Here is a 15,585-nt window from a genome sequence, read left to right as displayed (position 1 = left end):
CTGAATTTTGTTTGGACTTGGATGCTTCTTGTGCACGATTGCTACTTGTTGTGCATGATTAATGTTGTTGATTATTATTGAATGTTGCATAATCGCTTCTTGTTAATGCTTGTAGATAACGAAAATCCTTGTAGTATATAGCCAATATGTGTAATTTTTTCAAAATATTGGATGCATATTGTGATGTACTGAGTTTCCGTTAAATAAATAAACGTATCCCCAGATGTCTTCATCCCCATCAGTATTAAAATAACACCTCAGAAACTCCTTTCTGGAAGATTCTCACTCTACCTAACAACTATGATGTTATGGAACTCAGTCCAATAATTGAAGAATGACTCAATTACTACTGGGAATTTAATCTTCTTCAAATATGTGACAAAAGCTAATCATGACTTCACAAACGACTCCAAGCTTTGTGGAAACGTATTGAAAGATAGAATAGAACCTCAAACAATACTACCCTCCGAAATATAAATAAGCAAAATTGTTCCGACAGCATCAACACCACTGATATTTTCAAAAATACTTCAAAATACAAGTATTCATTCTCATCTAGATTACCTAACTTCAACCAACAATGCATAAAACCAGTCGTCCTTGTTGATGATGTTTTAAGGGAATATTTCTCCACTCATTAAAATATTCCAATCAACCCACAAGAGCACACTATCAATTCTTCTCTTTTATCACCAAAATACTAGTATGAACACCAAGTATAAACGCCTAAGACTTATTTGCTTCAGAGACAATTTTGATATAAAATTACACCCTCAAACAAGCTCTATAAATATTCATAACCTACCTACTTTTTTATTGGTTGTACTACAGGGAAGATTTCAATTTTTAGGTTTGGAAGGTGTCAAGTAGATATTTGTACTGTTTGTGAAGGGCTTAATGTAGAAATCAAATCATCCCACCTGAACGAATATGTCAAAATGGCTCCTGTGATAGAAAAGTTAGTTCACTTAAGAAAAAGTAAAAAGTTTTACACTAAGCTCGATGGAGAAAAAATGAAATAAAGATCATGTTTTAGCTCTTACATTTGACTACATGAAAACAATCAGTTTTCCTAAAATGCCTATTCAGGAACTATATTATATGAGACAGTTATCCCTTAACCTCTTTTGCATACTAAATATTAAAGAAAACAGAAGTCCTATTTATTTATACGTTGAAGAAATAGTCAAAAAGGTCCCAATTAGGTATGTATCTTTTCAATGGAATATTTGAAATCGGTTTCTCCGCAGTACACTGAGTTGCATCTGTATTGTGACACCGTAGAGGTCAAAGTAAAAATCAGGCCTTATCGAGATTTTGTTTATACCTCACGAACAGCAAGGAGTTTAAAATCAGTTCTTTCCTATACCAAGTCACAGTTTTTTTTACCCTGTGACAGGGATTTTGGTTTGGTATCGAAAGCATTAAGGAGATGTGACCGATTATTTAAACCTGAAGAAGTAAAAGACGTCGTAGAGAAAAGTTCTTCAATTCCAGGAAAATTCTCTGGAACTTTGTTTACTGCAGACAAAATCCTCGATTTTAAAACGTGGATAAAGCAATACTACACAAAAGCACGTATTTAAAACGATAATGGAAGTGAAAATTTTGCTAAAAAGAATGCAATATTTTTAAATAGGTAGTTTGTAACAATAACCTTAACCTCAATTGTCAATAACCTCATTTATCATAATTTCTTCATGATCAAAATGAAGCTTGTTTCCCCCCAACTCAACACGCATATCCACAAAATAAGTTCCCATAAAACAGGAAAAAGCTTGCTGACATATTAAAACTGTAGGAATATATACCTGTTGTGTAATCTGCTTTCTATGACGAATTGTACAAATGGCCTACAACAATGATGGACCAGACAGTGACTATGAGGATGAAACTGACAATGAAAATTCAGAAAACTAAGAATGTAGCCTAAAGGGCAAAACACCGTCAGTTTCTCTTCTGTGACCATGACTTTTTTTAAATTTTTGACTTTAAACTTTTTATTTACGTTCATTTATTTTAAGTTAAGTAATTTATAAAGGTTTTAAAATATTACATTAAATAAAATATATAACTTTTCAAACAATAAGTTGCCCATGAATTGCCTTGAACTTACACTCTTTTAAAAATAATGTATTCAAATGCAATCACATTTTAGGTTAATTTAAACCACTACATGTAAATTTATCATGGTTGAACTTTACAGCAGGTTGAAAATTACATAATTTATATTGTTTTCTGTTAATTGTTGCGGACTTGCGCCCTTTTAACATAAATCGATTCAACTGGTCACACGATGGAGTCTACCAAAATGTTGTCTGGATCTTGTTTGAGAAAGCAAACGAAAAACACACGTTCGAGCAACTCATGACAATTAAGCAGATCATTGATAATTTTTGTAAAGAAACACTAGATATTAGACATTTCTTCTTGCTGCCAAAGGTGGAAGACATAACGCTTCAGCCAGATAATATACAGGGACCTCTATGTACAAAAGGCCAGTTCGGACACTCAGATAACGTAAAAACTCTGTTTGAATCCTTTGGATATCACTTTTCACGGATGACTGGTGCGAGGACTTGATGAGGATAAGACGGCAGAGGCATGTTTGACAATCAGCTTTACCATTGGACAATACAACGTTCCAAGTGTAACAGGATCACTAAATAGCTTAGAGGATTTCTTATAAAACAAGGGCTCGGGAGGCTTGCAAGCACTTCTTAGTAATATGAGCATCGGCATTCAAGGTCGGTGTCTATACTTCAAACAGATCACAGTGATCTAACCATGTGAAATGTAAATGCTAAACATAGCGTCATACTGGTGTGATCTCACCATTCTTTTACCGCAGCCAAGTCGTCTTGAAGAACATTACAATCATCAGGATGTTTAACCGCCTTAAACGTCTTCGATGTCACAGGAAAATGTAACGTATTAGCTTCCAGAGTACGGGCAATGTCGTTGATAAATATATTAAATAGCTTTGGTCCTAGATGCGATCCCTGGAGCCACACCAGAAACTAATGCGAAGGGTTGCGAGATTAAGGAAGCAAACGTCACTGACAATTGGTGATCAGACAATAGCTTGAAAATCATTTCAAAAGATTACCTGTGATTTTACAAACCTCAAGCTGTTTAATAAGGAGAGGATTATTAACCTTATCGAACCCTTTGGAAAAGTCTAAGTATAAAGCGCCCACCTGCTCAAATCTTTTGAACGCCTACACTATGTTATTATGTAGAATGTCTAGATTGGTGACGGTTGATCTGCCTCGAAAAACGCATGATGATTGAGGAACAGTTCTTGTAATCAGAATTTGATCGTCCTTTTTCGACACTAAATTCTCGAAAAATTTGTCCATATCGGGTGTATGAGTTGCTATTGAGCTTATCGTCAGTAAAAGCGATTCATTTAAGATTTGTCAGATAGCAGTTTGTATTGATTATGGATGTAGGAAAATATATTGTAATCACTTTAATAGAAAGTTGTTTATATTTCTTGTCGAGCGATTTCTTCCTCAAAGTTAAGTGCTTTGATTGTGACTCTAACTCTCTTGCTAAACGTATTAAAAACTCAGTCTATACTTTTTCGATAATCCATATCAAGAAATCCCTACGACTGAAAACAGTTGAGTTTTAAGAACTGTTCAACAAAATTTGCTTTTGTTTCGGCTTCAATAACAGTTTTAGCCCTTTTAGGATCTAAATTTGTTTTACAGATGTTGTGTAGAGGAACATACTCTAGATGCTGAACTCATGTATTCGTGATGGTCTGAAATTAAGTCTAGTCAGTGTTTTTCTAGTCTATACTTTGTATAGTGGAATTATATACCGGAACCTAGTTTACAGATACAGATTGATTATATATGTAAATAATAAGGTTCGTGTAGACATTTATGTCCAGATGTTTATGATCGTAGAGAAGACGTTTCTAGACCTAAGATATTTACCACGTGAATTGATATCTCGGTTTTTAAGAGGTACCAACTTAAACCAGGGCGTAGGTTGTAGAATAACTGATTTTGTCACAGAGACTGGACACAAGAGGTCTTTATTATCTGATGATAAGTCTACATAGGATTAGCATTGTATGGTGATAGATTAAGTCTAGCTAACAGATAAGAACCATCTTTAAGCTGAACGGCTGACATCAATTATCAATAAACATATAGTTACATACAAAATCAAATCTATTCTGCTACCCAGTAGTTGGTTGTTGGTCTTTGGAAACATTGTTTTACACAGAATCAGCTGTTTACATAAGTTAATATATAGATTGTTAATTCTTTCTATTATTAATGTTTGCTTCTTGCTTGTAGAATTGAGGTAGTTGAATAGACTAGTATTTGGGAGACAAAAGAGGGTTATTATTTAAGTCATAATAATTGTTTAGTTTGTAACTTGTATTGATTTTAGGTTGACCAAAGTGTTCCAAATAAAGGCCTACTGTAGCTAATAAATGTTCCCATAAATGCAGACAGTGACGTGACCTTTTCATATTTAACTTTTCAATGCTGCAGTGATTCCATACCAAGTAATTGACTACTCTCCAAGAGAATTAAGTTAAGGTAAGATAAGATTTTGCAGTTCAAGTACATTTTAAAATAATACTATTAAATTTAGCCTAGGCCTATCTCAATTTATGTTACAGTTTATGCTTAATATCAAAATAGGGCCAGCTGTTAATTAGATATTATGTGTAGGATTTATTAATATTATCTTAATCCTTTTGTACAATATTCTGGGCTATGTGTTCTTAAAGAGGCAGGCCAAACAATTATTTATAAATATCAATAAAAGAAAAACATCCCTCGAGATAGTACCTATCAGTAAAATATCAAATTCTAGAAGGGCTGATCAGAAATATAAATTGAATTGTAATGCAAAGGACATTAATAGAGAACACTTACCATTAATGTGTTCCACAGATTGTGCAGAAACGCCAAACTCCAACGAAATAATAGCGTTGTCTCTGTGGCTTCAAATGCAACAACGTGGTCATCAAACCAAAATATGTCTAAGCGTGTTCTTTAACCCTTTAACAGTCTCCGGTTGAAAAAATCAACCACCTAATTTGCCTTTTGTATGGGCAAGGAAATTTTATTACTTTTGCGGGAACAGTCTCCGGTTAAAAATTCAACCATTTACAATATGGTTCATAATTCGGTGACAGAGCATGCAGTTGTCGTTCTTGTTGTTTTCCTGTAGCTTGGTAGGTTTTATGGAAGCTTACTAATTTTGTGCAGCTAGCCTGTTGCTTCCTGTTGTCAGTTTTAATCTGAAGAGTGGCAAATGGTTGATTTATCAACCAGAGACCTTTCCAGCTCGTGAACCAAGCAGCAGTTGGTGTAATAGCGAGTTAATATCAAATTTATCTCCTGACAGGTAAATATGAAGTTCTTTGTAATAACTTTAATTTTTATTTATAATGTTTTTAGGCATTTGATTTGTCAGTCATTTATCGTTGTCACCGTCACTTGAAATTATTTAACTACAATTTTGTCTTTGATTCTACACTTAACCTAAAAATCATGACATTGGAAAATATTTATAAAAAAATATATATAGTCCTCAGAGTTTTACATACATTAGTATAACACTTTAAAATTATGACAAAAGATAAATTAGGGCGTTTTAAGATATAAATAGTCAGTGCAGGCAAGATATTAGGCCAAAAGTACAATAATATTTTTCGATAGGTTTTTTTCAAGCTTGCCTTTGTTCAAGAGAATGACAAGCAAATCAATATTTGGCTGTGCAATGCAACTATTCAAAGTGACCGAAAAAGAATTTCCTAATGAACTACTAAAAAAAGGATAAAGAACTCAATATGGGAGGATAGCGGCGATTTTGCGGCTGATGGTGAGATATCTGTGGTGAAAATGGAAGGATAGAGGGAAAAGTCTGTAAAAATAATCTCAAATATGCACGACCCAGAAGATTTTACTGAGGTTGAGAGAAGAAATAAAAGGGGGTGAAAAAGTTAAAGTTAAATGCGCTCGAGCTGTGGCCGATTATAATCTGTACATGGGTGGTGTAGATCATTTTGATCATTTACTGTCCAGCTATAGTATTGCCTAAAAGTCTAAGAAATGGTGGATTAAAATATTCTACTTTCTGTTGGATTCTGTTTATGGTAAATTCGTTTATTTTGTACAGGTATATAGCTAAACAAAACAAACAAAAAGTGATGAAACATCTGATGTTCCGAAGAAAAACTTGGTGCAGAGTTAATTGGAAATTTTACCAGCCGGAAAAACAACAAACTCGCCAGCGGTTTGTAAGAGAGGAAAGAAAGTTGGTGGAAGAATAGGAAAAACTGTCAACATTAGAAATGTGGGTGAACATTTTCCTGTTGCTACATCAAGTAGAAGATGTGCCAGATGTAGTACTACAGCCAAGCCCAAAAGATCAAGTATAGAATGTTCCACTTGCAAGGTTGCACTATGTAAGGCGTGTTTTTGCCCCGTTCCATAGTACTGATTAGTTGTTCAAAAACAGTAACATTAGGATATCGTTACACAGAAGCATACGTATTATTTGGAGGACTTTTTAATTTTTTACTAAGTGTCATTTATACTCGTATTTTATTATCTAAACTAAATGTTTATATTTGTTTTTTCCTTTTTTACATAGGTACATTCATATATAAATATGGCCAATTTTATATAATATGTTTTAAAGGTGTAAATATGTACCACCTGACAAGATTTTGTATCACAATATTGTGCAATTTTCAAATTCTGTATAAATAAAAGGTAGTTTTTATGTTTTGCTAAAATCTATTGTTTTAATTGTTCCTTCAATTTCATAAGTTTTCTAAGTGGTTGATTTTTAAACCGGCAAACACATACATAGTTCATTTTGCGGGAAACGCTCTCCGGTTGAAAAATTCAACCGCCCTCTAAAAAATTAAATAAACATAAAAAAAAATATTTAGTGATCTGTAATGTCTAGTGTTAGCATTTACAATGAAACAAAATCGTTAAAAATGTAAAACATGGTAAAAAAGTGGTTGGTCATTTTCAAGATTTTCAGGGTGGTTGATTTTTTCGACCGGAGAGCTTTCCAGCAAAATGGCAAAAACTATTGTTTGCCCTATAAAGGGTTAAAAAAGGAACCTGTCCGGGCCGATTTAAAAAATTACAACATTTTAATTTTTTACAACTTTTATGAATTTTTCTGTCGCAACGAAACATCAAAGTCTTCCGGTTTGAAAACAATACGCGACCGCACGATGAACAAATACACTCATTAAAAATTCCATGTTCTATAAAAAAGTAGGTAAATCTCGTTTCGGTTGAAACGTAAACTCTTAACATGCCCGACAAAACACTCCGACACACCAATTCACTACGATTGGTCGAACTAGTGGATGGTTGATCCATGATCGTCACGCACTCACTCGATCCAAACTACAGTACACAATATCTAGTGAAGCACTGACTTCTGCCCCGGAGTGCTCAAATAACAGATACGCTATCAGTCCCAGCCGCAGATAATATTTACAGGGTATCAATTTACATTAACGTGACCATGGAAAGGTATGTTAATTTTTTTTCCTGAAAACTACAATTTTTCCTGAAAACAATATTGAAGAAAAAATTAGTCGGCAACAAAAATCAAAGGAGCTACGATTTTTTTAAATCCTCTGAAAACTCCGTTTTTGACAGTTTCCTATAACTCCGCGTCTGCTCAAACTCAGTATAGCCAGATTTTAAAACTGATTATCATACCAACAACGAGAAATTATCGTACTTTCATATAAAATAATCGTACCAAACACATTTAATGAAAAAGTATGTTATGTTCGTATAATAAATTATGTTATAATTAACTTTTGGTTTGTTACTTGTATAAATTTGTCAAAAATCTTTCATAGTACGATAATAACTACCCATCGTGTATCTTACCGGCGTATAAAATCAATGAAATTATCATACCTTTACGATAATTATCGTACCTCTGGCAACACTATCCATATTTGACAGTTTGGTATTACTCAAATAAAGAAGGGACGCCATTTTGAACTACTGTTGTTCCTCCACATCTATTCTTAACCTCCTAGTTCAGTAGTGGTAATGGCACACCTTTGTGTTGGATGTTCGGTATCTCACGTGGAAGCAATTCGTAAAGACGAGTCTGACTAATACGTTAATCCTGTCAACGATGCCTGCCCGCTGCGCACTGCTTGCTCTTTTAGAAAAAAAATTAACTCGAGCTCGCAAAAGTCGAATCCCAGATCACGTGATACCCCTGCTCCTTAACGCAATAATGTCTGAAAGGCATCAATATAATACAATAATATACTTTCCCCCCAGTTCATATGCACCTGTGATAATAATACTTGGCTATAAATGCCCAACCCATGAAAAAAAGTCCATTTTCCATGGTCACGCTAATGTAAATAAATACCATTTACAGATATCCAGACACAGCATACAAACAGAACATGGTACTTTGGGATTATACTGACCACACCAATATGAAGAACACAAAAATATAAATTTATAGAAACAAACATGATAGAACGAAAAAACAACTCTTTAATTACAAAATTACATCAATCGACAAGCATTTCCAGGTATTGTGATCGGTATTGTTGTCGCTGTTATCTTATCTTTCTCGAGAATCCCGATTACAGCAGGCCGCGCGGCATCACATGATTATTTAACTTTTTTGCACGGTACATAATTGCCTTTCCATTACAATTCAATTTATATTTCTGATCAGCCCCTCTAGAATAAATTTGATATTTTACTGATAGGTACTATCTCGAGGGATGTTTTTCTGTCGTTGACATCAGCGCGGGGCAGCACCTAAGCATTTTGGGTGGCGGAGTGTGATCAAGAATAAAAACAAGTTTTGTGTGTTTTTTCAATAAAGAGTTTACTTTTTGTTTGGTAATGTTTGTTTTTGTTGAATTTTTGTGTTTAGAGAAATGTAGGAGACTCTGCAATCACGTTATCTACTAGACTGCTCGACTTTGACCTCTGTCTGAGGATAGGGAGGGGTTTGCGATAAGACAATTCCTGTTTTATATTGACGAAATATTGTTCTACGCTAATCTAGTAATCAGTAGGAGCAAAATGTCAAATAACGATTCATGTCTGGGTGTGTAACACTATACTGCTTCTATCTGGCAGTGACAAGAAGTTGATCACCCATAAATCAAACACATTTATTTTCAACCTCTGACTAATTCTGACCACTAGAAGTCCAAATCTAGTATAAAAAACCGCTCCCTTTATTGACCTGACATATTTTTACCCTGACCACTAGAAGTCTGCCAAATCTAGTATAAAAAAAGTAAAACTCATGTACTGCAGTATTATAAACAACAATAATTATCAAGAGCTTGAAATCCTATAATTTAAATTCACAGTTAAATCTTGGCTATAATTTACCATTTATTAATTTATAGTAGTAATACCTTCTTTTCCCCCTAATATAAACTGTACTATCCTTTTTATGTAATGGCACCAACAAACTTTCCCTGCGGTGAGTGTGGTATTGGAGTCAAATACGCTGGTATAAAGTGCACAGGCCTGAGAGAAAACTCACAAAAATTACCAAGTCAGATGTTACTTTATGGACTTGTACTAAATGTACAACAGTTAAGACTCCTGATAACCCCTCCGTTGAGGAAGATGCTCCTTCACCAAAGAAAACCAGTCAGATACCAGAGCTTGAGGAGGTGAAATCAAAATTAAAAGAACACGAAACGCAAGAACGTGACCTGGAAACGTCATTGACTTTAGCTGCAGAGGCTGGAAATGCTTTGTTGCTGGAAAATGACCAACTTAAAGACAACTCAAGACTTAAGCAAGACAACCAGAACATACAATCCCATAACTCTATCCTAAAAGCAAACCTGGCTAGTATGGAAGCTAAATTGGAAGATCTGCTAGCTAATGAGGAAAAATATATCAATGAAATTGAAGCTCTCTAGGTAAAACTGCAGGACACTCTTCTACAACTGGAAAAAAGTAAACTGCAACAAGTAGAAATACAAAACATCTTTGAAGAACACGATCAAACTCAAGGCCACCTTATTTTACAGTACTCAGAAAAGATAAGCATTTTGGAGAAATCCCTTTTAAAACTGAACGATGAAAAAAATCATCAACAAGAAATAGCTAATGAGACCCCAACACCAAAATGCTACGACACTTCGGAAACTCAAACATTCGATGGATATCTTACTACTACTTTGACCACACCACTCCTCTTAGAAGTAACACAGCTAAGAAAGAGGCAAGAAGAAATGGAACACACAGTAAGGGAACCTGATAAGCTCAAAAACAATCCCAACCCGGAACAGCATAAGATTAAAATGGTCCCTTGCCCTGTCTGCAGTAAAACAAATAAAGACAAGCAAAAACCAAAGGGCCAATCTTACACTAGCATTAAAAAACCTAAACATTTTGGTAAAAAAGAAAATTTGTTTAATGTTTCCCAACAGGTAGCAAAAAGTAAACCAAGACCATTGACAGAGGATCTCTACCACTTGACAACTGGATTGACTGGGGGAATCAGCCAAACCCCGACAGAAAAACTGTCTACAACAACGCTGACAGAGGAATCCAGCCATCCGACAACTTCTCAGGCAATTGGATTAACTGGGGGAATCAGCCAAACCCCGACAGAAAAACAGATTAAAACACCACCAGAGAAAACTAGCCCCGTGACTGGTTCTTATTTAAAAGTGAAGAGGTGCCCACCAGTGACATCCCAAAAGCTAGGAGAAAACGAAACTTATGAACAGTTTTTCGTTAGAAATATCAACAGCCATCAAACCAAACATCCCTCTCTTTTTTTAGACAACACTCACACCAAGAAGAAAATAAACCAGACCAGGCACAGTCCCCGAATTTTTCTGAACTCCAACCTACTAAAAAAACAGTACAAAATGACTTCATAATTTACCATCAAAATGTAAGAGGACTATCTAAGAAAATAGATAGGCTTAACCACATTTTAAATACTGATAACCCAACCATTTTAATAATAACTGAACATGGATTAAATACTAACAACCTGTTACGAACAAAATTTGACGTTTATTCATTGGTTACAAAGTTCTGTCGGGAAGATCACAAATTAGGTGGAGTGGCCATTTACATCAAAGATACAGCAAACATTGAAGCAGAAGAGATTAACATATCAGAACACTGTCTAGAACTCGTGTGTGAAGCTGCATTAGCAAAATTTATTATTAAATCACACACAATATATGTGCTTGGAATCTACCGACCACCAGGAGGGCAAGCAAGATTGGCAATAAACACCATCTCTTCTGTTCTCTCATCCATTCAAGCTGAAAATAAATCCCTAGTCTTAATGGGTGATGTTAACTTTGACAGACTTACTGAAAATACTGACAACACACTGTTTGAAGAGGATTTACTGACTTACGGACTCCGACATCTTCCACTGCCGGCAACTCGAATAATTCACAACTCAAGATCATCCATTGACTGTATATGTACAAACCTATCAGAGGATAAAGTAAGCTTTTCAATTACTGAAACAGGAATATCTGACCATTTAGGACAATCATGTAGCTTCCATCTAGGATTAAAACGTACACATGAAAATAGAAGCTCATTCAAAAGAATCTACAGTTAGTAGGAGAAACCTTGAAAACATGAAAGCCACACTTGCATTAGAAAACTGGGATTCCGTTCACAATGCCCTTGATGCAGAAGAAGCCTTCAAATCATTTCAAACCATAATGGCTAGAACACTGGATCATGCTTGCCCAAAGAAAAGAACTAGAACAAAACGTAAATCTAAGCTTAAGGTCTACTATGATGAAGAAGTTATGATGATGAAAGATGACTTCCTTAGAGCACACTATAAGTATGAAATGACGGGGAATGAAAGCGACAGGATAGCGATGATTACAAAAAAAAAAGCGTATGACATTAAACTTAGAACCCTTAAACGCAACAGTGCCGCTGAACATATAGCTCAATCAAACAACAAGTCCAAAGCTCTTTGGGAGATTATCAATTCAGAAAAACAAAACAAACTATCATGCAGTTCTTTATCGAGTTTAGAAATAGATGGCAAGATAGAAAACAATCCATATCTTATAGCCGAACATCTAAATCTCTACTTCGCACAGATTGCAGACACAACACTTGAAAAATCCCGTAACGATATTCAAAACAATAACATACTCCCCCTAACTGGAAATGCCTTCACCTTATATCAAGGTGAACCACTAAATCTAACTCCTACTGAATCCAGTGAAGTACTAAGAGTTATTCAGTCACTGAAATTCAAACTCTCTTGTGGTGTTGATGAAATTCCGCCAAAAGTAGTAAAACACTGTGCAACACATTTAGCAGCCCCACTTGTAAGCATAGTAAATAAATCATTTAATCTTGGCCAATTTCCATCTGGTTTGAAACTCTCCAAAATTTACCCTAAACACAAAAAAGGCTCCACAACCAAAGCAGAAAACTATCGCCCAATTTCACTGATCTCCACCTTTTCAAAGATCATAGGGAAGATTGCACTTTTGAGAATGCTGGTCCACCTTGAACACTATGACCTAATAACAAAAAGTCAGCACGGCTTCCTCAGAGGAAAATCTACAATCAGTGCCATCACAAGCCTTTTGAATACGTCATTGACCAACTTGAAGACAATAATTATGTATCAGCAGTCCTATTAGACTACAGTAAGGCTTTTGACTGCTTGGGGCATGAGCTGATTCTTAAGAAACTGTCCGCACTAGGGATTCAAGGCAGAGCAAATGACTGGGTGGCTAGCTATCTCGAGGGACGCAAGCATATTGTTGAAGTACAGAAAATTGCAAATGGACAAAGCTGTACTTACAGATCCAAAACAGCTCCAGTGAATAGAGAAGTCCCACAGGGCTCAGTATTGGGTCAATTTTTGTTTGTACTTTTTACTAATGATTTTTCACATTATATCAACACTGATAATGTAAAAACTATAATGTATGCAGATGATACAACCCTTCTTATAAAAAATGACTCCACACTGGGCCTGCATGCAGACATTGTCACATCAACAAACAAAACTCTGCAGTACTGCCTGAAAAATGACCTGGCAATTAACCCAACAAAGACCACCCAAATTAATTTTAGCAGAAGACAAGATCAAGTTCCTAATGTCCAAAAATCACAATAGAAAAACAATCAAAACTATTAGGCATAGTGATTGATGGTGATCTTACCTGGACTGATCATTTTAACAGTTTGACCAAAAAGCTTGGATCTGGAATCTACGCAGTAAGAAGAATTAAGAGGATAGGAGGACTGCAAGCGGCAAAGACAACTTACCATGCTGTTTTTGAATCCCATATAAGGTATGGTATATCAGTATGGGGAGGAACATCTGCCCATAATATTAGCAAGATTTTACTCCTCCAAAAAAAGGCAATAAGGACACTGGCAGATCTGGGACCACTTGAAAGCTGCAGAGAAGCTTTTAAGACTTTAAAACTCATGACTGTCATAGCACTGTACATCTACTCTGTAGTTGTCCAGACAGTTGAAATGGAGTTACCAAGAGCTAAGGATACTCACTCCCACAACACCCGGAGAGCAACTGACTACCTCCTTCCTGGACACCATACTACACGGTACAGCAGGAAACCATCCTACATGGGAAGAAAAATCTTCAACACCCTACCTCTCAACCTGAAAAATCTTGGAGGGAATGAGTTCAAGAACAGCCTTCAAGACTGGCGGAGAGACCCTTTTACACCATGACAGAATTTTTTGACTCTGTAAACAGTACATTGTAAAGCAAGAGACCTGACGATTTTAATTCATTGTAAATTTTGACGCCATTACACTTCTTTATGCTGTTGTAAATAAAGAACTTTTGACTATTGACTATAGTTTTTTATTTATCAATGAATTATTACTTTTTAAGATATAAAAACAGCCGAACTATACTGTAATTTGTAATACCTATATATATATTTGTAATTTGTTTTGAGTAGTTATATCGATAATTCGTACTCATTAATATTGATAATTCAATAATTATTGGTACCTTATCTGATTCGATTGTTGTGGTAGCCGCTAATAATAGCGCAGCTGAAGTTAAAGTTACCAATACTTTTGTATTATTCGTAGTCTATTATTTTTGGAAGTTTTTCTTTTTGGGGTCCTTAAAAAATAAGTATATTACAAGAAATAACAGACTTTATTTGACGTACTGTGAAAATTACGACAATTAGTTTTTTATTTCTGCCATATAATGCTCATTAAGTAGCTTGAATTTAGGTACTATCTCGAAGGATGTTTATCCATTTTTGGGGTGGCGCCAAAGGCATTCATTGTTACCTGATAGATTGAAATGAAGAAACCTTGTTTGCCAATGAGTTTCACAAACTTGTTTTATTGATAATGACTGAAAATCTTCACTATATAATCTTTGGGGATCAAAATACGGGTTTTTTTTTAATACAAAACGGAGAAGGTAGGTTTCTCTGTTCACCTGCTAAACAACGTGGAGGGGTAGTCTGCCTCACCCTGCATTAGGTGTAAATATTTATATATAAGTGAAAACACACATGAATTAAAAAATAGATATGACAGTACTTTTTAGCAATTTTCCTCGAACTGTGGGTTTTGGTATACAAAATACTATTGTTACAAACCATCAGTCGTGTGATTTGTAAATTCAAAACCTATGTGCCTTTCTGAGCAACATGTGTTTTTATTTTTATGTTTTCATTCTGGCTTATTCTACTAAAACAAACACAGCCTAAAATTCAATGAAAATTCGAAAAGCCAAGTTACTAAACTAGCTTTATTGTTTTAATTTAAATTTTTATCCTGTTTCAATACATTTTTACATTTATGTTTTTTTACATTTTAGTATCTCAAAATAATACTAAAAATGATACTGATATTACATTGCACTTGAAAGAAATGGATTGACATCGCATCAAATGTAAATCATTAATCACAGTAGTAAAAATCATTTGAATTAAAGAGTAATTTGAAATGAGGTCAGCTTAATTTTTAAAGAGAAAATAACGAAAAGATTCTAACTTTAGTTACTAAATTACAAGTTGATTATTACAGATTTGACAACAAACTGAATTTTAAACATAGAGGTCACTAAGTTTGGTGCTCACAGAGCCGGTGTAAGTGAAATGTTGAATGTTTATTAGTTATAGTGGAAAAGTTATCTTTATAGTTACTCAAAACTGGTGTTACTATCTTATAGTAATCCACCATGGATCACTTTAAGGAGCGATATTTTAAATTTAGGAACAGATCCCTTAACAAATATTAACTTATCTTAGTAAAAATATACTCTTAACTTAATTACTTATAATAGATAAGTACCCAACTAAATATATATAATTAATCTTGTCATAATTAAATGAATATACGGGTTAGATACTGAAAGATATCTATTAGATAAATTAATAACGAATACACGTGTGGGTATAATATTTTTTTATCCCTGAGAAAACTATAATAATAAATCTGAGCACTTACCAGCAAACTAATCAGTTTAGTTAGATTTTGATAATAACTCATTTTATAACATTATTTATATTTAATAAAAAAATATTAT

At 34.5% G+C, this 15,585-nt stretch overlaps 1 protein-coding gene across 4 annotated transcripts in view; it reads left to right on the top strand.

The window, feature by feature from the left end:
• The first annotated feature begins 4,246 nt into the window (after positions 1 to 4,246).
• Positions 4,247 to 15,585, top strand: part of LOC124365108 (rho guanine nucleotide exchange factor 7) — a 120,491-nt gene continuing 109,152 nt past the window's right edge. For 2 of the 4 annotated variants that reach the window (XM_046821050.1, XM_046821049.1), the window contains exon 1: positions 4,247 to 4,568. The gene's annotated coding sequence lies outside the window, so the exon portion shown is untranslated. The remainder of the gene's footprint in view (positions 4,569 to 15,585) is intronic. The other 2 variants (XM_046821051.1, XM_046821052.1) reach the window with 2 other exon arrangements.

This window comes from Homalodisca vitripennis, chromosome 6, assembly GCF_021130785.1.
Source record: "Homalodisca vitripennis isolate AUS2020 chromosome 6, UT_GWSS_2.1, whole genome shotgun sequence".
NCBI classification, from domain to species: domain Eukaryota; kingdom Metazoa; phylum Arthropoda; class Insecta; order Hemiptera; family Cicadellidae; genus Homalodisca; species Homalodisca vitripennis.
The sequence above is the reverse complement of the archived record's forward strand: the minus strand, read 5'-3'. Positions and strand labels throughout refer to the sequence as shown.